This window comes from Primulina eburnea, chromosome 12 (genome assembly GCF_022965805.1).
Source record: "Primulina eburnea isolate SZY01 chromosome 12, ASM2296580v1, whole genome shotgun sequence".
NCBI classification, from domain to species: domain Eukaryota; kingdom Viridiplantae; phylum Streptophyta; class Magnoliopsida; order Lamiales; family Gesneriaceae; genus Primulina; species Primulina eburnea.
This window is the reverse complement of record NC_133112.1, coordinates 16,791,954-16,816,290: the sequence shown is the minus strand read 5'-3', so window position 1 is coordinate 16,816,290 and position 24,337 is coordinate 16,791,954.

The following is a 24,337-nucleotide window of genomic DNA, read 5'->3' as shown; positions in this document are numbered from 1 at the left end:
GTAATTACAAGTCTACTACAATGTCTTTTTGTTTTTGTTTTTGTTTCTTTTTAATTTTAATTGAATCTTTAATGGGTAAATTTTAATTGTTCAAATTTAAATTTAAGTAGTTGAGATTAAAGGATCCACTCTTGGTATTTTAATAAAGTTAACATTAACGAACAATATTGAAATCCACTTAATAAAATGGTTCCAATATATTAAATAATCATATTTATATTATGTTATAAATTATAATCTTATAAGTACATAATATATACCAAAACTTATAAATGTGGTCAAGTATTTATTGTGCTATATATATTTGTAAACACTAAATCAAGGTTCCCACTTTAAATGGTTGGTAAAACCAAACTAACATTTAAATGGTTCCAAGAATTTAATATTATAATATATTTATATATAATAACTCAAGGCATCCATTTTAAATGGTTGGTAATACCAAACTAACATTTAAATGGTTCCAAGAATTTAGTGTAACATATAGCAACAATAAATCAAAACTCCCACTTATAAGTAGGGTATAAAAATGCTTAAAGAAATAAATATAACATAAACAATAAATAATGATTAAATAATATAAAACATAGATTCTTACCTTATAATAACCTTATTATCATGCCAAGAGCTTCACCTTATCATCTCAACTTTAGGAAGTTAGCTATTCATTATTCAAAGTGTAAAACTTTGAATATGAAATTAACATGCTAATTATATTTAAATGAAGAAATAAAAGAAAAATATAGAGAGAAATATTATGAACTCAAAGATTTGTTCATAGAATGAGGGATATCTCAATACATTACAATGCACCCCTATTTATAGCCAAATTTGGGGAGACAACCACAAATAAAATATTATTTTTTACACATAAGTCTTCATTGGTGTTCCAAGAAATTAATATTATATTGCACATCACTTTTGACAAGCATCTTCTCCGAATTTTCTTCTTCACATAAAATGAAACATGTGGATAATTGAGTTGTCTAGTTGTGGTATTTTTTTCAGAATATTTGACCAAGTAGTTTGAGAGATATGGTCAAAATACTAGAGCATGGTAAAACTGCCACTCCTTCGGTAACTTTAATTGTTGCTTAATTTGATCCCAATTGTGAGAGGATTTTTATCTCATGCTTGCCACCAATATTGTAGATATTAACATCAACTTTCTACAGGTCCAAGAATCATCTTAATCCCATTTGCAACGCCAAGGTTATTCTTGTTTTATCGAACCTGTAAAAATAGTAAAAACTTATAATTACACAACAACTTATATTTTATACAATTTATTATAAAACATATAATATTTAAAAATTTAATAAAACAAAAACTATATATTTATATTATAAAACATTTAATTAATGTACAATTTTTATGTTTATCAACTTTTCAAGATTTACTTGGGTTATATTTCTCAAATCCAAAGACCATACTGCTGCACAACTGATTAAACTCTTCAAAAGACTTTTAAATGAAAAATCAGTTGGGATTGATCGAATCAGATCTGATCGAGGAACCGAATTCATCAATCAAACACTTTCAAACTTTTTAGAAAATACTGGAATCAAGCATGAGTTCTCAGCAGCAAGAACACCTCAGCAAAACGGTGTAGCTGAGAGAAGGAATCGGACTCTTAAGGAAGCTGCTAGAACGATGCTTGCTGATTCAAGTATTTCTCAAAGATTTTGGGCAGAAGCAGTAAACACTGCATGCTACACTCAGAACAGATCAATGATTAATAAAAGTCACAAGAAAACACCATATGAGATCTGGCATGGAAGAAAAAGCATAATCACTTACTTCAAAATATTTGGCTGTAGTTGTTTTATTCATAACAATGGTAAAAATTATCTAAAAACATTCGATGTCAAATCAGCAGAAGGAATATTCCTTGGATATTCATCAGTTAGCATAGCTTACAGAGTATTTAATAAGAAAATCTTGAATGTTGAAGAATCTGCACATGTTGATTTTGATGAAACTGCACTAATCGATAAGCCAACTGATCAAGTTGAGCTAGCTGATCGATTTACAGATATCAGTCTGGAAGATGATGACTCAGACGAAAGTCGTAATAATCAGAATATCTTTCATACACCTGAACCTGAGATATTGGATCAACCAGCTGAATTGAAAGCAAATCTTGACAATCAGTTAGTGGAGAAAATTAATGAAAATCAATTATCAACTGAATCAGCTCCAACTGAAACTGAGAACATTCAGTTACCTAATGAAGAATTTGCTGGCTGTGAAGCACCCAATGCTGAATTTAGATGGAAGAAATCACATCCTCCAGAACTGGTAATAGGTAACCCATCTGATCCAGTAAGAACAAGAAATCAGATGCTCAATTTATTTATTCATTCAGCTTTTGTATCTCAAATCGAACCAACAAAAACTGCCGAAGCTCTTACTGATCCTAATTGGATTAATGCAATGCAAGAAGAGCTAAATCAGTTTGTTCATAACAATGTCTGGAACTTAGTTCCAAGACCAGTTCCTAAAACTGTTATAGGTACAAAATGGGTGTACAGAAACAAACTAAACGAAGATGGTTCAGTTGTGCGCAACAAAGCAAGGTTAGTGGCACAAGGGTATAGACAAGAAGAAGGAATCGATTATGATGAAACATATGCACCAGTTGCAAGACTGGAGGCAATCAGAATATTTCTTGCCTATGCATCCTTCAAAAACTTTAAAGTCTATCAAATGGATGTGAAAAGTGCATTCCTAAATGGCCAATTGCAAGAAGAAGTCTACGTTGAACAACCTCCAGGTTTTGTCAATCATAATCTTCCTGATCACGTTTATCATTTAAACAAGGCATTATATGGTCTCAAACAAGCTCCACGGGCTTGGTATGAAACCCTCTCAAAATTCCTAACTGATCATGATTTTTCTGCAGGATCACTTGATAAGACTTTGTTTAAATTCTCGAAAAATGATCATATCTTACTTGTTCAAATTTACGTTGATATATTATTTTTGGGTCAACTAACCCCAAATTATGCAAGAAATTTTCCAAGCTGATGCAGGATAAATTCGAGATGAGCATGATGGGTGGGATGACATTCTTTCTTGGTTTACAAGTGAAGCAACTGGATTCAGGAACATTTATTAGTCAAACCAAATATACCAAGGAATTGCTAAGAAAATTTGGCATGGAATCTTGTTCAGCAGCAAGTACTCCAATGAGTTCATCAGTTAAATTAGACACTGATCAAGGGGGAATATCAGTTGAGACGACACTATACAGAGGTTTAATAGGTTCTTTATTGTACCTAACTGCTAGTCGCCCTGATATTATGTTTGCTGTATGTATATGTGCAAGATTTCAAGCTAACCCTAAGCAATCACATTTTTCTGCGGCCAAACGTATCTTGAGATATCTTAAAGGCACGGAAAATGTTGGTTTATGGTACTCTAAAGACTCATCTTTCAATTTAGTTGGCTATTCAGAAGCAGATTATGCAGGATGCAAACTTGATCGTAAAAGTACAAGTGGATCATGTCAGTTTCTTGGAGACAGACTGATCTCTTGGTTCAGTAAGAAGCAAACATCCATAGCAACTTCCACAACTGAAGCAGAATATCTTGCTGCTGGAAGCTGCTGTGCCCAAATGCTCTGGATTCAGCAACAACTGAAAGATTATGGTGTTGATGCAAAGGAATCACCAATATTCTGTGACAACACTAGTACAATAGCTATTGCATACAATCCAGTTCTTCACTCCAGGACTAAGCATATAGATGTCAGACATCATTTCATCAGAGATCATGCACTAAAGAAGAACATTAGATTAGAATACGTCTCAACGGAACAACAAGCAGCAGACATCTTCACAAAACCGTTACCAGAGGCTAAGTTTTCTTATTTCCGAAATATTCTTGGTTTAATTGATATAACTTCACTAACAGAATTAAGTGCAGAAAATAAGAATACAACAAATTGATAATAATATTTCATTAAGAATACCAACGTTCCCAATTTACAGAAGAAATCATAGATCCAACTGTATCTAGCCATGCCCTAACCCAGTCATTCAACTCATAAATTCAAACTCCAGCAAATGCCCTTGACTTTGAAATCTTATCAACAACATGCCACTCCTTCCATAGCATTGCCTCTAAAAGAAATTTGTCTTCAACCAAATCATTAACGTGGCTAACCTCAAAACGAGCAAGGTATTTCAGTGCTCTTCTCTCCTGAGCACGAGTAGGAATGACACCACTGTCACTCACCATCTTCAGCTCATCAATCTTTTCCCAGATTGTCAATACCTTCTGAAAAACATATTTTTCCATCTTTCTTTTAATTTCAGCTAAACGATGGGCTGACAAATCAGTCACATGAACATGCGTGCTACTGCATGCATCAGAATCAGACATGTTGAAATAATTTTGAACTGATCACATTATCACCACTATCATCTCATTTATAAGAAAAAGGTGTTGAAGAAGTTGAAGAATCACAAGTCAATTAAATCGACTCTCACATTTACCGAGGACATTTAAGATATCAGTTAATAATAGTTTGAATTTTATTAGTTCATTTATTTACTTATCAAAACTGATGACTGTTAGCATATCAATAGATCATATAACAGGATTACATAATCATTGATCGTAATTTGTTGTTAACCTTTATTGCTGTTTTACTGAATATATAAATGAGTTGCTTACTCTTATGAGTTCTTAACTAATGTCAGCAAGTGTTTGTGATTATATCTCTTCCAGATCATTGCAGGCAGAAATAAAAGAACAAAGACGATAAAACATAATAAATATTTTATTAAGAAGAGGAGCCGGTTACAATTTCATATTCATTCTCCACAGCAATTATCCACAAACTCATCCATGCAGCTAGTGCTGAGGAAGAGGTTTTGCAAAAATTGTGGGAGGCAGCGATGCGGCGGAGGATCTCTAGCTCCTTCAGAAGAAAGAGCTTGTAGAGATAACACTCTTTAAAAAGGTTCACCCCCGCAGGAACCTCTAGGAGCTCTCGCACCTCTTGAAGTTGGGCCTTTCGCCTGAAAGAAGAGACACGCCCAGAGTAATACAGGAACTCCAGTTCCTGCATCTCCTCCCAGTAAGGAAGGCTAGCATAGAAGACTTCATCTTCTATGGACTGCTTCCTGGCCTGCAGTGTAAACTGAGCGTCGCTTGAGCTTCCAGCTTCTGCCATTTTCCTTATCTCTGAAATTTACTTGCTGAGATAATTTTGGCTAACCCTTTCACTCTTATTTATAGGCCAAGAGGGAAATGAAAGGACACTTCACTCTGTGACGATTGCTATGCCGAACACCATACTCACTTTAATCATTACTGACTATAGCCGTCATTTTGCGTTAATTCATTTATTAAAGGGGAATAATGGTTCAAGAAGCTAACTGAGAAGACAGTTGTTAGTGAACTCTCGACTGAAAGAACCCAGTCTTATCAACTGATCTACCAGTCGAATTTTCCACTAATCTTCTCATATAAGTTAACTAATTAACCAATTATATTTCAAATCAAATGAGGTGACTGTCTGCTAAACTAATGATGAATTTTAATTTATGACGTGGAATCAATTTTAACCGCTCATTATTTTACAAACACAATTATAGCACACGTACACATATTTTTACTCAAAATTTTATTGGACTAACACGTGTCCAAAAACTCAAACAGTCACAAACATTAGTACAATTACCCGCCTCATTTCAGTTTTACTTTTCGACTACTTCAAATCATCTTTAGAGCAAGAACTACCTCATCATTCGAATTTTCTTTCAAGAAATTTTTTCAGCATTCAAGGGCGACTCAAATTCCCGCTTTCATGCTAAATGCTATGGCCATCAATTTTGGATCTATCTTATCTTTCGGCGATGCTGAAGTTCAGAAAGTATTTCAGAAACTTGAAGCTGCTGGTCTAAGAACATTTTTGGGACAATCCTCTCAGGATATCTATCCCAAAGAACTTCAGGATTTCTACTCTTCTAGCGTGATTGATTCTGAGGGAAATATCAATTCTACTATCAATGGTCAGTTACTGATCATCTCTGAAGATTCTCTTGGTGATTTATTTCTCTTACCTTCTGAAGGAATGGCACAACTTTCGGATGTCAAAGCATCTGATATTGAGGAAATGCAAACCCTTCTCTCTGCGAATGGACAGAAGATTAAAGTTTCTGATCCTAAAAAGAAACTCAAGCATGAAGTTCAATTGCTGGCCGATGTAATTGCTAAAGGGCTTTTGGAAAAATCTGGATCATTTGCTGCCCTAACTTTGGAGAAATTTCAGACCATTACTGTAATAATGGCTAATCACAAATTTAACTGGAAGCATCTCATATTTAATATTTTGAAGAATATGTTTCTGTCTCCTAAACAATCCAAGGGTTTTGCTGTTCAAATCAGTTATCTGCTGAAAGCAAAAGGTTTAGTGGCTGAGGAATCTGAGAAGACGTCGAAATTTAAGGTGTTCAATGCAAAGAACACGATGCCAATCAAATCCAAAATGGACATATCTCCTACTCAGTTTGTGCGAATCAAACAGGAAATTGGGACTCAGTTAGCTGCTCCCAAATCAGTCAAGAAAACCAAAACGTTGGCTCAATTGAAGGTTGCCAAAAGGAAGTTGATTTTGAGTACATCAGAGTCAGATAAGACTTCATCACCTCAAATTGCGAAGAAGCCAAGAACTCAAAGGGTTAAAACTACTTCTAAGGTATCCATTCCTACTGACAAAATGATTTCCTTTAATGATCAGCAGCCTATAGAAGCAGTTCCTCTACAGATTATTCCACAAGCTGATTCAGTAAGTACCATAAAGAAATCAGTTAGGACCCAAGCTCCTGTTACTCAAATACCTCGACCAATTGGTGTAGCACCTGCCAGACCCAAAGGAATAAAGTTTGTAGAACAGATTGAATCAACTCGAACCGGACTGGAAATTCCTCATATCATGAGTACTGATAAAGGGAAAGGGAAATTGATTGTAGAACCCAGACCCTCCAACCCGATTCAAACTCATATTGATCTGGTATGGGGAAAAGTGAACAGTTTTGCTGCTGCAAAGACTAAGTCCTATGATGCTGGGTAGCCTATCGTACTGAGGTTTTTGCCAAGCAACTGAAGGAAAAGACCGAGCTCAGAAAATTCATCAAGCTGGAGGCCTTTGTTCTTCGAACTGTCAAAGCTGCTTCTATTGCTCAAGCCTTAGAGAGGAAAAGTTATTTCTTTGATCAGATGAGAGCAAAGAAGTTGGCTCAATTTGTAGCTAAGCTTAAAAACAACTACTTGCCAACTGGTCCTACTGCATATGCTGATCAAGCTGTAATTACTCAGCTTGACACTGACCTTATAGGACTACTTTCTCGAATTAAATTTTGGGAATTGGATCAAGAACTAGTAGTCTACCAAGAAGATTCAGATGATGATGTAGAACTAGTTGAAGAAGCACCCTCTAACACAACAGAACCATCATCAGCTTTAATTATTGTTCCAACTGAAGAACCAATTTCTGATAAGCTTTCTTCACCACCTGTTGAACAACAACTATATACTGAAGCAGAGCTGTCTTTCGCTCATATTGATGAAGTAATTCAAGCCGTGGTAGAGGAATCCCACCTTAGTGGACCAGTGAATAATAACGTTGATCACTCTGTTGATCAAACCAATCCAGAGGTCACTATTCCTTCAGTGGAAATTGTTCCACCAGATCAATCTGCTGATCAGGTCATACCAACTAATATGCCAGATGACTCAATTGATCATTCCCTAGAGACATCAGTTCAGATTGTGTCACCATCAACTGACCAAAAACCTTCCTCACCACCTCGGGATCAAGCAGAAATCCCTGCTGCTGATATTTCAGTTCGAAATGTTACTGAAACAATTTCGATTGATCAAGCCTTGATCGTGTCTGAACTTGATACAAGTAAACCAAGCACTTCTCAACAATCCAATCCTCCATCTTCAGCAGATTTTGATCTCATTTTTGAAGAAGTCCAACATATGCAGGACAGTATGAGTCAAATAATTACTGCCATCTCCAAAATTCAAAATACGCAACTTTCGCACAGTCTGAAGTTGGATGATAATCAGGAATCCTTGAAAAGACTGAAAGATATTCAATCTGCTGTTTCCGCTCTCTCTTTTGCAGTTGGTGATATTCAGAAAAATAGAGGTATCATGTCCAGTCTGACTGCCACTCAAGAATTAATTACACAACGCGTCGACAATGTGGAATCGCTTGTGTCTCGGAAAATTGAACTACTGCAAGTCACAATGACTACTGCTATTGAAAATATGTCATCCTCTGTCACGGTCCTTTCTTCTCACGTTCGCAAGCTATCTGACAAGATGGATATGTTTGACAAAAAGGGGGAAAGCAGCTGAAGAAACTGATATCATTTGACAAGTTATTTTATGATTCAGTTATGCTAAAGAATTAGATGAAGAATTAATCAAGCTGTTATTATCAACTGATATCATTTCCTCAGACTTCTATATTATCTACAAGAAACCCAGATATTCTATGATTCAGTTGCGTAATCTATTATCAACAAAGAGCTGAGTTAAATCTCTTGGTTTTGTCAAACACCATAAAGGGGGAAATTGTTGGAAACTAAATTCTGGAGTTTGACAAAACACAAATCAAACGATCAAATCAACTAAATACATGAAAGCAAATTCGGCAGCTGGACATTCAACTGAAATCAATCAGTTAAGAACAGATCAGTTAAAACATTCAGCCGAAATCATTAAAGCTTCTCAACTGAAGATACCTCGGGAAAGATCATTCCACAGACAAAAAGACATATCAGACAACAACTGAATATGGAAAGCCGCACTGCATAGAACAACGTATTTCGGCTATTGAGATTAATACGCCGTCGTACAATAAATGATGAAGCGGCAATCGAGAACATTGTCCAAGAAATGATAAGGTGGCAATCAACGGATACGAGAATTCAAAATTACCGTTGAAAGATAAGTCTATAAATATGACTAAAGAGCAGTTGACAAGCGACGCGATTGATCAATCTCAAACTTGCCATTACTCCGTAAAAAATCTCAGCTCACACTTATCAGATCTACTCGTAGCAATCAAGGCTACACATTGAGCAAACTAGCACTCTGAAATATTGACAATTCGATAAGTGCTAAGTTCAGTTACTTACAGAGATCATTGTATTATACTAAGAGTTTCAGTTCAGGCAATAGATAAGTCCTAACTGAAGTGGGTCTGTACAAGCGTTGTACTCGATCAAAGTCTTTTAGTGAATATCCTATCCTTGTGATAGAAGGGGTGACGTAGGAGTTATTCAATTCTCCGAACATCCAGAAACATATTGTGTTATCTTTACTTCAGCTCTTTATTTCCAGTTAGATATTCTATCTTTCAATCAGTTTATTTTCCGCAACTGCTTATTCAGTTTAACTGATTGATATTGACCGACGGGATACTTAGTTCAGTTTGTAACAAAACTGAACTACCTTTTTCGAAAAACATTTAAAATTCCTAGAAGTGTTTATTCAACCCCCCCTTCTAAACACTCCTTAGTCAATAACCGATCCTAACAAATTTCCTGCTACTTTTTCTAGTATTTGATCTAAAAATGGTAGTAGGAAATGATCTTTTCTAGTTGCGTCATTTAATTTTCTATAATCAATACACATACGCCAACTAGATGGAATCCTAGCTTGTAATAACTCTCCCTTTTCATTTTTTATAACAGTGATGCCTGACTTTTTAGGTACTACTTGTGTTGGAATTACCCATTTACTATCTGAGATTGGATAGATAATTCCAGCGTCTAATAGTTTTAATACATCATTCTTAACAACTTCTTTCATATGTGGATTTAACCTTCTTTGCGGTTGTTGATACGTTTTAGCATTTTCTTCCAAGTGAATTTTATGTGTACAAATTAAAGGATTCATACCTTTTATATCTTTCAAAGTCCATCCAATTGCATTTTTATATTTTTTAAGTAATTGAATTAAATCTTCTTCTTGATTTGGTAGAAGAGTGGAAGAAATTACGACAGGAAATGTTTTCTTTTGACCAAGAAATACATATTTCAATTCTAATGGTAAAACTTTTAATTCAAGTTTTGTATTATCATCTTCTTTAAAATTATTTTCAGACTCAAAACTTTCTACTGAAAAAACTTCAGATTGTTGATTTAAGTTTTCTCTTGTATATTTTCTTCCACAATTGTTTGAATTTCATTATCATCTTCATTTTCATTTACATTAATACTTGGTTGTTTACATAAATTAAACACATTAAGTTCTAGAGTCATATTTCCAAGAGACAATTTCATTATTCCATTTCTGCAATTAATTAAAGCATTTGAAGTTGCTAGAAATGGTCGTCCCAATATTACTGGAATTTCATTACGTACTTCTATTGGTTGTGTATCTAAAACAATAAAATCTACAGGATATATGAATTTATCAACTTGAACCAACACATCTTCTACAATACTTCTAGGTATTTTGATTGACCTATCCGCCAGTAAGAGAGTAACAGAAGTGGGTTTTAATTCTCCTAAATTAAGTTTTTCATAAACTGAATAAGGAAGTAAATTCACACTTGCTCCCAAATCCAGCAAAGCTTTTTTAATTTTGTTTTCTCCAATAATACATGAAATTGTTGGACAACCAGGATCTTTATATTTTAAACTAGAATTGTTTTGAAGAATAGAACTTACTTGTTCAGCCAAGAATGCTTTTTTCTTCACATGCAATTTTCTCTTCACAGTACATAAGTCTTTTAAAAATTTTGCATATGAAGGTACTTGTTTAATAGCATCTAATAATGGAATATTTTCTTTACTTGTTTAAAAACTTCATAGATATCAGAATCACTTTTTTGTTTTTTATGATTTGTTAATGCATGAGGAAATGGTGGAGGTTTATTTGACTCATTTACTATTTCATATGATTTATCATTCACCATATTATTCTTAGAATTTAAGGTATCATCATTCTCAAAAGTATCAGGATTATCATCCTTACTCTTTGATTTTAAATTATTCTTGTTTTCATTACTATATGGATCATTAACTATTTTACCACTTCTAAGGGTAATAACAGATTTTATTTGATCAATTTTTTCATTTTTTAATTCTTGATTTTGATTTTTAGGATTATGTTGAGGTTGAGATGGAAATTTTCCTTTTTCATGAATATTAAGTGCAGATGCAAATTTTGCAAGAGTTTCTTTCAAATGACTCATAGATTGACTGTTTTGAATATTGATAGACTCTTGCTTTTGGATAAATGCATGAATTACATCTTCAAAGTTTTTTCTTGGAGGTGTAACATAAGGATTATAACCTTGATGATTTTGGTTATTTTGAAAATATTGTTGTGACGGTTGTGCATTATTATCATTCCTCCAACTAAAATTAGGATGATTTTTCCATCCCGAATTATATGATGGTGAAAAAGGATCTAGTATTGGTTTTTTTTATAATTGTTAACATAGTTTGCTTGTTCATGGAGACATTCTTTAAATGAAGGTAATGTCGGACAATCTTTTGTAGCATGATCATGTGTATCACATATATGACAAACAATTTCTTGAATACTTTTTAATTGACCACTCTTTTTCGTTTCTAATGACTCAATTTTTCTTGCTAAAGATGCAAGTTTAGCTTGAATATCTATATCATCTTTAAGATTATAGATACCACCCCCCCATTTGTTGAATTATTGTTTTTAGTTGTTGGTGGTTCTATTGTGCCTATATTATCCCAATTTTGAGCATTTTCTGCTAATGAATCCAAATATTCAATAGCTTCATTTGGGTTTTTATCTTCAAAAGTTCCATTACACATGAATTCTATCATTTGCCTATCTTTAGGTATTAGACCTTCATAAAAGTGAGAAACTATTCTCCATGTTTCAAAACCATGATGTGGGCATGTATTAAGTAATTCTTTATATCTATCCTGTAATGCCCGAGAATTTGATTACCGTAATCTGAAATTAATTAGTGATTAATTGAAGTGATTATAGCCCGGCCAGTCCAAGACCAGATTGGGCCAAGAATATGAATGATACGAGTTTTGGGCAGAACAATTGGCGCCCGAGCGGTAGAAAGTAACCGCCCGAGCGCCAAAGCTCAACAAGGTGTGTTTCGAGCAGAAGATGTGGCGCCCGGGCGGTAGTTTTTGACCGCCCGAGCGCCAACGATACATCGTGAGGGCAGAATACCTCGCGCTTGGACGGAAATTTATTACCGCCCGAGCGCCGAGAAAAATGAGGAAAAGTTGACACGTTGATTTACATGCAACAAGTAATATATATATATATATAATATATATATATATACACCCGAATTACAAGTAATTTCCTCATAATGAAAGGAAGGAAGAAATCGAAAAATCATTCAAAAATCCTTACGCCTTTTAGATTTGCGATTCTGTGAAATCCGTCCGTCAGATTTGGAATCTGAGTACAGTACTGAGTTCCTATCAACGTAGACTACAACTGGACGTCTACGTTTTGACATGTTTTGAAATTATGCTATTGTCAGAATTGAATAGGAGTCATATATGATGTTCTTGTCATGTTAGACATCATAGAATCGAAGTCAGATTGAGAAACATATTGAGTATGTAATTGTTATGATTTTTGGAATCGATTTGACTGAGAATTCATATCAGATATGTATTCTTATTGAGATTACGACTGGTATCGATACTGATTATGAGTTCTGGTATTATATCTGTGATATTCGGACTGACGGGGTTATCGAGACTGCATTGTTATACCATCGAAACATCAGTTAATTGATATTGATCAGATTCAGTAGTGATTTCGATTATATCGTGATATCGTCGATATGGATTAGATTGTATCTCAATTGACATTGATCAGAGTATGTGTTTTGATTTGAGTATTAATCAGAACAGGTATTGAATTGAGTTGTTTATTGATACTATATTTGTTCGATATTGTTATTACCAGATTGGGAATGGACCGAGATAGAGTCGGGACTTCTTCTTCTTCTTCTGAGCGGGAAGATAAAGGTATAAGTCAATGTGTTTTGGGACATCGACTCAAGTAGGATGTACTTGAGTTTCCCTAAATCACATACTTATTATTTGTTTATCATTGTGTTTAATGATTTGATTTAAATGCTTGTTCTATGGAGTTATAGGAGCATGCACTAGACGAGTAATCTTGTGACGGAAGTACCTGATAGTGGCAGGTAACCACGGGTACATTGCACGATGTCACAAGATATGGTTATAGACCATAGTCTATGACGGATGCGTCTGGACACTGGATGTTTGGTTATATCGACTTGGATAGAACTGGAGTCTTTTCTATTACTGGTTGTCGATATAGGAATGCCACATCTGGACACCGGGATCCCTAGGATATGATTGAGTCTAGTCTAAAACGTGGAGTCACGAGTCTGAGTGACAGTTATATTGATTTATATTTATTGATGTTGATTATGTTCCTGAATATGGTTCATGTTCCTCGTTGTTCCTGATATTGGTACATGTTTAGAATAGGAGTTATTCTTGATATTGAGTATGTTCCTGATATTGTTACATGCTTAGAATAGAATTTATTCTGGATATTGAATTATGTTCCGGATTAGGGTACATGTATAGAATATGATTTATTCTTGTTATGGATTGATATCATGATTTTGATATATGATATGATTTTTTGATATATACTTTTATAGTGTTTATATGATAGCATGTATACATGATTTATACTGGGATATTTATATCTCACCGGAGTTATCCGGCTGTTGTCTTGTTTGTATGTGTGCATGGCAACAGGTGGGCTAGGATCAGGGTCAAGAAGAGAACGAGGCTGGACTAGATATCGTAGAGATCCGGGCTTTGAAGCAACTTAGGATTCAGCACTGACTTGTAGTTGAACCTAGTTGGATTATTTTAGATCATACAATAATTGTATACTATGTTTAATATGTAATTTGAATTTAATTACATTACGTTTCCGTTTTGCATTTTAAAAAAAAAATTTAGACCCTGTTTATACTAATTGATTAATTAGTCATCATTATGATTTAGAACGTGATTAGCGTCCGGGTCCCCACAACAGGTGGTATCAGAGCATTAGGTTCCAGAGCTGTCGGTCCTTGAACTGTAGGTTCCTTAGCACTGAGATAGAGGAGAGTGAGCGGGGTAGATTGAGTTTTCTTACCTGCGTTTGATTGCTAGCATGTGATTGATTACAATGTGGAATTACATTGTGTATGTTAGCATGATACATTGTATATGCTAAGATTTCAGTATGTTTTTACTGTATATCAAGCTACATGTTACCTGAATATCTGAGTTGATCTGGTAATATGTATTATTTGAAAGTGGATCAGAACCAATTCTTGACCAGAGGTAAGCTGATCAGGATTGGGATTGAAACGGATTTGTCTCCTGTTACTACTAACATCTATGATTATCAGATATTCCTCCTAGAAGGATTCCAGAAAGGGGTAGTACTTCGTCTGATCAGATAGATGTATCAGAAATCAGATGGAAGTAAAGCTGAGAGAGTTTCAGTTACTGCAGCCGCCGATTCTGAGTGGTATCGAGACATCTGAAGATCGTGAAAACTGGTTTGATGACATAGAAATACTGTTTGATTTACTTGATTGTACAGATGAACAGAGAGTTAAACTGTTATTCCATCCGTTACAAGAGGCTGCCAGGAGTTGATGGATTACAACCAAAGGAATATTAGAACTACGTGGTACAGTGATCACATGGGAAGTCTTTAAAGCTGAATTTTATCGAAGATTCTTCTCAGGATCGTACCTAGAGGACAAGAAAGTAGAATTTGAGAATTTAAGCCAAGGTCAACTGAATATTGAAAGGTATGTTGATAAATTCTCTACTTTACTGCGTTTTGCTCCTCATGTAGCTGGGAATGATGAAGCTGTAATGGCTCAGTTCATCAGAGGATTGAACTCGGAGATAGTTGCATTGATGAATATGCAGCGGCCGTACCATTTTGCTGATATCCTGAGTAGAGCGAAGAGAGCGGAGACGAGTCTGATTAGACAACTAAAAAGGTTGTGTGCGGTGCAACGCCAGACACAGCAACCTTCTCTCCGATTTGATCGCGGTAGCACGAGTGGAAAGCAGGATTTGCTGAAAGCTCGAAAGAAGCCATTCAAGAGGTTAGGGAGTGGTTCCTCTAGCTCTAGTAGTTCTAGCCCAAGTTATACTGGAGTTTATTGCAGGAATTGCGGTGGAAGACATTCCACGGAGCAATGCCGGGGAGTAACTGGTAGGTGCAATATCTGTAAACAGCAAGGACATTTTGCTAAAGCTTGTCCACAGAGGGGTCCCCGACGATTTCAGGGAGTAGAATCCTCTGGTGGGAGGGATCGAGAAACAGACCCAGGACACACTTGATGATACAGTGACAGGTACTGATATTTTATGATTATATTGCATATGTATTGATGTATACTAATGCATTCTTGATATTTATCTTTGACTGAGTTGCATTGATATATGTTGTACCTGTTGGGTCTGTATTACTGAAGTATTGACCTTTATACCCTTTGGGGAAAAGAATTGATAGCAGTGAATTCTGTGATATATTATATACGACAGTAAGTTGAGAATAAAAACGAATTAGACTAGAGGGTACTTATATTGTCTAATGATGACTGCGTGATTGATATTGATATATCGAACAAGTACAGAGCTATTATAGAGTCTTGCCAGGAAATGGTAAGATTTGGACCTGAAATGGCCAAAGAATGAATGATATACGGTAAGGATTCTTGATTTTGAATTCCTTGATATTCGTATTATATTAGATTCGATGATTATCGAAAGGAATTGAGTAATTCCTCATATATTCAGTTGATTACTGAAGATGAGCCTATCAGGGATTGATTTACTAATAGCAGGAAGTTTGCTATAGTCTTGCAGATGAGATTTCACGTTTGTCCTGTATCAGGGAGAGTGACTTCGGCCTTGATGTGATTCCAGGTATTGGTTTCATTTTAAAATTCAGTATAGATTGACACTGATTGAATTGAAAAGAACTGAATGTCAGTTAGAAGATTTATTGCCTGAGAGGTAGAGTTACATCTGATTATATGTTTCTCTGTAAAGTACTTCAGTTCCATTTATGGATTGATAAATCCTGTGCTCGGAAGTGTTCTGATGATTTTATGCTCGGTTTATCTATGACATTTTAATATATTCGTAGCATATGATTAATTGAATTGAACAGTTGAAATGATATTGAATGTTCTGGGAATTGAGATTGTAATATACAGAATTGTTCGGATATGAATCTCGATTGTAACAGATTGTATTCAGAGTCTGTGATATCTGAAGATAGTATACTGATTGATTGTAGCACAGCGAGACCGTGATCAGTGGTTGAGAACGAAATTGAATATAGCAGAATTTCAGAAATGTCAGAACTGTCAGAAATTGCGTCTTATGCAGTTATTAGATCAGTATTATGTATTGATATTTTGAATTTGATCCGATACTATTATCATTCTGAATCCGTTTTTGATACCGATTGTTATGAACCGTTGAGCTTATACACAATTCAGTCAAGTCAGAACTAATTTTGAAGATTAAAGCAGTTCAGAAGTTTGATCAGACTGTTCAGAACTTGATTTTGATAGTCAGAACCGAATACCAAGTAGGTATTTTTCTTTAATTTATATTATTAGCTGATTTGTTTGTGTTAGATAGTCGAATTTGAAATGACAGGTATTGTCAGATGCACGCAGTAGTAGATTCAGTATTATTCTGGTAACAAGAAATGTGTGATAATTCGAATAGACAGTTTTGATATAAACGGATGAAATCAGTTATGTCAGAATTTGTATTGAAATGTCTAAATCGCTGACAGATGAAGACAGAAAGATAGAAATTTGTAGATTAATGATCTTGATTATTGATATCTAAATAGAAATGGGAGTACATTTCTATGGATTGGGTGATGACACTACTCAATCTGACCAAGATAGTGATTGTGATTGAATGATGGTTCAAATCTGCATAGGTTATATTGTACAGGATGACGTACAAATATGACCAGACGACTGAGAGGTATGTCAGAAACATGAGTCAGATTGTATTGAATGCCAGAATTGATTTTATCAGACTGTGATTTCCGTTTGATTTTATACTTTTGGCTAAGTGTATGACATGACATTTCATCTATGATTTATAGATTGACGGATAGACGGAGTGAACTATCCTGATACTGGAGGATATCCAGGAAATGTAGTGCTGGATTTTAGCACTAATTGACATGATTCATTGTCACTTGTGAATTATGGTACAATAATAGCTATTAGATGAGTATCGAAATAGTTTTAGTCGAAGTATTGTACAGTGAGAACTGTGAATTTCCTTCGTATGGGAATGATATTGCAGTGATTCCTGAGATTGGATTTGATAAGATCAGAGATCTGATAAGAAAATGCAACTGATTAAGAAGAAAATGAAAACAACTCAGAATTAATAGACTAAACATGCTAACGTCGGACGATGACTGTTGGTATTTGAAGCCGAAGATTGAATATATCTTTGACTAGGATTAACAAATTTGATAGCAGATGCCAATACTGATTTGTTATGAACTGGAGATTGGCATATACGGATGTTGTATAGCCATTGTTCTGAGATTGATTTTATCACGAATGATGTTGTTGATATGAGCTTATTACAGTTTCTATATATCTCCTTCCTGTATCTGATTTGAGATATGATCTGATTATCTGTATAACACGAGTTGAGTGTTTGTGATTTCAGGGACGAAATCATATCTTAGTACTGAGTACAGTACTGAGTTCCTATCAACGTAGACTACAACTGGACGTCTACGTTTTGACATGTTTTGAAATTATGCTATTGTCAGAATTGAATAGGAGTCATATATGATGTTCTTGTCATGTTAGAAATCATAGAATCGAAGTCAGATTGAGAAACAGATTGAGTATGTAATTGTTATGATTTTTGGAATCGATTTGACTGAGAATTCATATCAGATATGTATTGTTATTGAGATTATGACTGGTATCGATACTGATTACGAGTTCTGGTATTATATCTGTGATATTCGGACTGACGGGGTTATCGAGACTGGATTGTTATACCGTCGAAACATCAGTTAATTGATATTGATCAGATTCAGTAGTGATTTCAATTATATCGTGATATCGTCGATATTGATTAGATTGTATCTCAATTGACATTGATCAGAGTATGTGTTTTGATTTGAGTATTAATCAGAACAGGTATTGAATTGAGTTGTTTATTGATACTATATCTGTTCGCATATTGTTATTACCAGATTGGGAATGGACTGAGATAGAGTCAGGACTTCTTCTTCTTCTTCTTCTGAGCGGGAAGATAAAGGTATAAGTCAATGTGTTTTGGGACATCGACTCAAGTAGGATGTACTTGAGTTTCCCTAAATCACATACTTATTATTTGTTTATCATTGTGTTTAATGATTTGATTTAAATGCTTGTTCTATGGAATTATAGGAGCATGCATTAGACGAGTAATCTTGTGACGGAAGTACCTGATAGTGGCAGGTAACCACGGGTACATTGCACGATGTCACAAGATATGGTGATAAACCATAGTCTATGATGGATGCGTCTGGACACTGGATGTTTGGTTATATCGACTTGGATAGAACTGGAGTCTTTTCTATTACTGGTTGTCGATATAGGAATGCCACATCTGGACACCGGGATCCCTAGGCTAGGATTGAGTCTAGTCTAAAACGTGGAGTCACGAGTCTGAGTGACAGTTATATTGATTTATATTTATTGATGTTGATTATGTTCCTGAATATGGTTCATTTTCCTTGTTGTTCCTGATATTGGTACATGTTTAGAATAGGAGTTATTCTTGATATTGAGCATGTTCCTGATATTGGTACATGCTTAGAATAGAATTTATTCTGGATATTGAATTATGTTCCGGATTAGGGTACATGTATAGAATATGATTTATTCTTGTTATGGATTGATATCATGATTTTGATATATGATATGATTTTTTGATATATGCTTTTATAGTGTTTATATGATAGCATGTATACATGATTTATACTGGGATATTTATATCTCACCGGAGTTATCCGGCTGTTGTCTTGTTTGTATGTGTGCATGACAACAGGTGGGTTGGATCAGGGTCAAGAAGAGAACGAGGCTGGACTAGATAGCGTGGAGATCTGGGCTTTGAAGCAACTTAGGATTCAGCACTGACTTGTAGTTGAACCTAGTTGGATTATTGTAGATCATACAATAATTGCATACTATGTTTAATATGTAATTTGAATTTAATTACATTACGTTTCCGCTTTGCATTTTTAAAAAAAAAAATTTAGACCGTATTTATACTAATTGATTAATTAGTCATTATTATGATTTAGAACGTGATTAGCGTCCGGGTCCCCACATATCCCAACATTGATAAAATGTTTCTCCTTGTTTTTGAGAAAAAGTTGTAATTTGTCTTTCAAAAGAGTTTGTTCTATGGGAAGGGAAAAACTTTTTGAGAAATTGTTGTTGCATTTCTTCCCATGATCTTATTGAACTTGATCTTAAATTTTGTAACCATGTTTTAGCTTTATCTTTTAAAAAAAAAGGGAAAAGCTTTCATCGAACTATATCCATGCTACAATTTTGATCATTATAAGTGTTACAAACTTCCTCAAATTCTCTTAGATGTAAATATGGATTTTCAGAATTTAAGCAATGAAAATTTGGTAAAAGTTGAATAATTTGAGGTTTGAAGTTGAAATTAGATGCATCGGGAGGAAAAACTAAACAAGATGGGGCACTAGTTCTAATAGGGTTCATATGGTGCCTATTAAGTGTTCTTAATTTATCATGTTCTTGATTATTATTATTATTATTATTATTATTATTATTATTATTATTATTATTATTATTATTATTATTATTATTATTATTATTATTTCTTGATTATTTGAATTATCATCCATATTTAAATTATTTTGAGATACTCGAATAAGTCTACCACTTTTTTTTCGACTCCAAACACTCATAAAAAAACACAATACTTATAAATAAAACATAAATAACAAATATAAACTTAATTTATACCTCCCCGGCAACGGCGCCAAAAACTTGCTACTACTTAAATTATAATTCACCCAAGTGTAGGTTGTCTGCAAGTAATATATTTCGTAAGTACGAAATCGATCCACGGAGAGGTTATTTTGAGTTTAAATTTATTAATTTATAGATTACCAAATGCAAGAATGAAGTTTACAAATTATAAATTTTATCAAGGCTTAGGATTTATTCTTGGTTTATGTAATATTGTTTAACTAAAAGTAAAACAAAGGAAACCACCATATATCATGGTTCCAAGAAAATTAAACGCGCACATAATATAATATAGTTCCCACTATAGAAAATACCGAATTAACCGATATTTTATATATGGTACCTATGATTATAGTTATAACTATATAAATATATAATTGCATAAAGTAAATGTTAAATTAAATCATTATATTTTATTTAGAACAACCGGCAGAGCCACGCTATTGCCTAAATAAAATATATTGATTTAATAAGTTAGTTGCGGTAAAGTAAAAGTTAGTTGCAGAAAATAAAAGTTAGTTGCGATAAAGTAAAAGTTAGATGCGAAAAAATAAAAGTTATTTGCGAGAAAGTAAAAGTTAGATGCGGAAAAATAAAAGTTAGTTGCAATAAAGTAAATGTTAGATTGTTAGATGTTAGTATTAAATCATAATATTTCATTTAGAACAACTGGCAGAGCCACGCTATCGTCTAAATGAAATATTATAAAATAATGATATATATATAATATAAAAATAATAATAATTGATGAAATATTTATTGTATCAAAATTAAACAAAAAATCAAGATAACCACTTCAATGGTATCAAGTATTTTATGTAAATTGATAACAACAAATAATTCATTTTTACCTATAATAAAAAGAAGTTAGCTAAATGAAAAGAAATAAAGAAAGGATATACAAAATATAAACAATCTTACTTCATCAAGAATGCATCCTGTTCACCTTGACATAATAGATTTAGCTTGCCATAAACTTGCTTTTGATCAACACTAAAATATCACTCATAGTTGAGAAAATGAAAGAAAATATATTTAAACTTAGAACTTTGATACACACTCACACTATATTTTACAATGAGATAGTGTAATGCCCGAGAATTTGATCTTAATAATCTATAATTATTGATTTATAATTTGATATGATTATAAGAGGATTAATCGGGACACGGTTTAAAGTTGGCATAAAAATATGTATGTGCGAGGACAGTGGCATCGGCGCACATGCGCGACTATATGCGCGCACATGCGCGAGAGGTCCAGAGAGGTTCGCGCACATGCGCGAGGGTTCCAGAAAGGTTGGCGCACATGCGCGACTTGGATTCGCGCACATGCACGAGACAACCCGAGAGGGGGCAATTTTGAGCAGAAGCCTCGCGCATATGCGCCGAATAGGGCACGCATATGCGCGAGTCCCCGTGAAGCTACGCGCTGAGACTTAAGTCTCGTGCATATGCACGAAGACAGTACGCGCATATGCGCGAGAGGCTTTGGACGAATTTTGAGATGGACACGTAGCAAGTTGCATGCAATATATATATATATATATATATATATATAATATATATATATATATATATATATATGTATATATATATATGCATCAAATCTAATTATTCAGAAAAATAAAAAGGAAACGAAAGCTCCGGAGAAAATTTGCTTTTGAATTTTAGAATTCGATTTGCGATCAATCCGTCCGTTAGATTTTAAATCCGACTTCGGTATTGTGTTCCTATCAACACAGAATACAACCAGACGTAAGTTTTATTACGTTTTGACATGTTTTGGAATTATGATGTTGTTAGAATTGAATACACGTCATATATGTTGTTCTTGACATGTTAGACAGCGTAGAATCGAAGTCAGATTAAGAAACGGACTGAATATGGAATTGTTACGAATTTCAGAATGAGATTGACTAGAATTGATATCAGATTTGTACGGGGGTTGATTGTAAATTATTGGAATTGGTATAGACTGATATAGTATTATCAGTATCGCAAGATTGTACTGTTGTACCGTCAGAATTTGATAAAATAGAGATGTTATGATTTGATTAAAATATTGATACAAAATATTGATATCGTCATTGCCAGATTGAACAGTGACAGACTTTGAATCAAGACTGTGATTGCATCAGATCGACATCAAGAAAGGTATAAATAAATATTGATTCGGAATTGCACAACTCGAGTTAGGTTTGACTTGAGTTTTCCTAAATCACATACTTTATTTATTGCATTGATATTTGCAGATTATCAGATTGATATGTTAATCTATTGACTTAGAGTAGAGTCAGAGTTGAGTCTAGGGCAGATCAGCCTAGCTAGGGCAGAATCGCCGAGTCTTTGTCAGAACCGCGAAGACTCTAGACTTACGGTGTATCGATGAGCTTAGATGTAGATCAACTTCTATTGTAGACATTTGATACAGCATGCCGAAGTCTAAATTATATCGGGATCCCTAGATTAGAAATAAGTTGAGATAAGATAACAAGATATTGTTTTAAATACAGATTCGTATTTGTTCATGTAGTCAGATTAGATACATGTTTTAATGATTGTTTATGCTTTAATATATGTTTTATATGATTGCATTGATACATTGTTTATACTGGGATATTTATATCTCACCGGAGTTATCCGGCTGCTGTCTTGTCTGTATGTGTGCATGGCAACAGGTGGGACAGGTTCAGGGTCACAGAGATGAAGAAAGATAGAGTTAGAGTGGAGACTACGGACTCGGACTAGAAATAGGGTTTAAACACTTGATAGTTAGTTGTTGAACCTGAGATGTGTATGATTGTATATTTGATCACAGTTATACTTTTATACTGATATGTATAGGAGTTTGATTCCATTACCTTCCGCATTTTAAAAAAAAATTTAGACCCTGTTTATTATAATTGATTAATTAGTCCCAATGATGATTAAGAACATGATTAGCGTCCGGGTCCCCACAACAGGTGGTATCAGAGCGATAGATCCTTTATGTAAAAGCCTGAAAATCCTTCCTTTGAAAATTTGCGGAAAATTAAAAATTTTCTTTTTAAAAGTACTTAAACGGTCTCATTCATAAAATCATTGGTGAATCAAGTTCAATGTTTCAAATTATTGCAGCGGAAGAAAAATAAAGTTGCCAACAATAACAACTTAAAATTTGTCCAACGACTGATAAAATAGTTTGCGGAAAAATAACAACTGCTGCGCTGAGGTCCTCGGGTGCCACTACTGCCGACCCAAGTTGGCTCACTGGTCCCCGCCCTCGGCCCTGGCCTCATCAGTACCTACAACAATCAAGTCTAGTGAGCCTAAAGACTCAGCATGCATATATCGCAGGTAACGAGTAAAAATCTGAAGTAAAATATGCATGAGATAAAATATCATGTCATGAGGCATGCTGAAATAATCTGTACTCATGCTGAAAATAATCTGTACTGAGCAATTATAAAATGTGCATAACTGAACTGATAATCACAGTAAAAATGTTTGCTCCTTGGAGCCCTGTACTGAAATAACTGGTAAAATTTTCTGTTGAGATTATGTTTTACGCCTGTGGCCACTACACTAAGCTGAACTGATCGGTAACTGGCTACCGTGGAGTCTGAAACTGAACTGAGCTGGCCGGTCACTGGCGACCGGGTGGTACCATACTGAACTGATCGATCACTGGCGACCGTATAAAATAACACTCCCACATAGTGAATGAACCACAAGCCATATAGCATAAATCTCAAAAATAATCATTTTCTGTTTTTTTTAATGCACGTAATATAATTAACTGGCATAATGAAAAATCCTGTAATTTTTCCGACTGGATTGGATTGGATCGTCCCCCAAGCTCGCTGCAACCTAACTGGGCCATGAAAATATGCAATAGCTTAAACTTGACCAACTATGCAATTTAGTTCAAAAGATGCGACTATGACGCCTAATGACTTCGTATTTAATCATGACTCCGAGCCAACCTGAACCGACACTGAACCGACGTATAGTCATGATTAAAATAATGCTCCTAAAAATGATAGGGTCGAAATCTAGGTGGAATGGAGGCCAAAACAAGAAACGTTCTTTCGAGAGTCAATTTGGCACATCGCACCGTAAATTCTCGTACGACTTCAAAAATGATCCGAATGACAAACGGTCAAAAACATGACCTTTCCAACTCAAAGTGGCACTGTCCAGTCCAAGGCCATAGGCTAAA